The following is a 1338-nucleotide window of genomic DNA, read 5'->3' as shown; positions in this document are numbered from 1 at the left end:
TGTCTCGTGTGATTAGTCGAGAACTTGGCATTCGGAACAATCGGAACAGACGCACCGTTCTGTGATTGGTTGAAGTTGGAACAAGTTGGAACATCGGAACAGAGAGGATCCAGCTCACGGAGGCTAGGGCCTAGCAACTAAATGCTCCACTATGTTGCTAATGCTAATTGCTAGCTTTCTGGTGCTGGGCATGTAATTAAGCGTTAATGAAGCTACAGACAACTGACACAGCGAATAACCTACATCGTACTCATTCATTTAGTATTGTTTGTAGTAGGCTACATTAGTTTCTATTATATTTTTATTATCCATTATATTCTCTATACAATATTAAGATCGCGTCAGCATAGCCCGAGTTAAATCATGTTCAGTTGACTGCTGTTTCTCCACGGAAAGGGCATGTAGCTCAGTGGTAGAGCGCATGCTTTGCATGCATGAGGCCCCGGGTTCAATCCTCGGCATCTCCATTGGACTTCTTTGGGGACTTTAACAGTTTGGGAATAATGAAGTCCAACTGTCAATCCCGTTCAATGCCACCAGATTGAGAAAAGTTACATGGAGCCCAACAATGAGCAGGTCATTGTTAAATGAGGCGGTGAAGTTATTAAAAGACCCACGTCATGCTCATTTTCTTAAAGTTTCATTCATACTTTAGTCTTTCTAGAACATATTTACATGCTTTAATGTTATTTTTTTCCCCATCCTGGAAAACCCAGTAGCCTATGCGCGGATTGATTTGCAAGGAAAATATGGCGCACCCATGCAAATGTAGGCTAGTTTTCAATCCATGGCGTGGATGGAGAGATAGGCGGCCCACAAACAATTGACTGGATTGTCTTATTTCACAGTAGCCTGTGTATTGGTATCAGAAAAAAAAAAGTTTTAATATGAACGGCAATGCTTTTATCTGAAATTGTGTCTCTCTCTCTCTCTCTCTCTCTCTCTTTTCCCCCAACCAAGGGGATGCCGGAGACTAACCGCAGCTCTCCTCTCATTCATGCTGAGCGCTGTTCTCCTGTGCGCACGGAACTGCAAAGCTGAGCTTCGGAACCGGTGCTGCTGCTGCTGTCGGACAAGCCCGCCGGGAATGGAAGTGTCTTCCGCTGCAACTCTGACATCCTAAAAAAATGCCAAGCCGGACGAACGCGATCGGCGGTTTGATCAGTAAGTACAGCCAAACTTGTTGTGGTTGTTAATCATCTCTCTTCTCGTCTTAGAGCTTTATTCTTTTTCCTACATCCTACATTTCTCTCCTTCTCCGTCTCCTTCCAACTCTGCCCCTTTCCTCTCCTTGCCTTCCTGTACCCTCCACCGATCTCTAACACGAGCACACATGGA

General features: G+C 44.8%; 1 non-coding gene across 1 annotated transcript; it reads left to right on the top strand.

The window, feature by feature from the left end:
• The first annotated feature begins 395 nt into the window (after positions 1-395).
• Positions 396-467, top strand: trnaa-ugc (transfer RNA alanine (anticodon UGC)). Its single transcript has one exon. It is a non-coding gene; the product is annotated as a tRNA-Ala (tRNA).
• Positions 468-1338: the final 871 nt, after the last annotated feature.

This window comes from Etheostoma spectabile, unplaced genomic scaffold (assembly GCF_008692095.1).
Source record: "Etheostoma spectabile isolate EspeVRDwgs_2016 unplaced genomic scaffold, UIUC_Espe_1.0 scaffold00018817, whole genome shotgun sequence".
NCBI lineage: Eukaryota > Metazoa > Chordata > Actinopteri > Perciformes > Percidae > Etheostoma > Etheostoma spectabile.
Note: the sequence above shows the minus strand (reverse complement) of the source record. Positions and strands in the feature narration are given on the sequence as shown.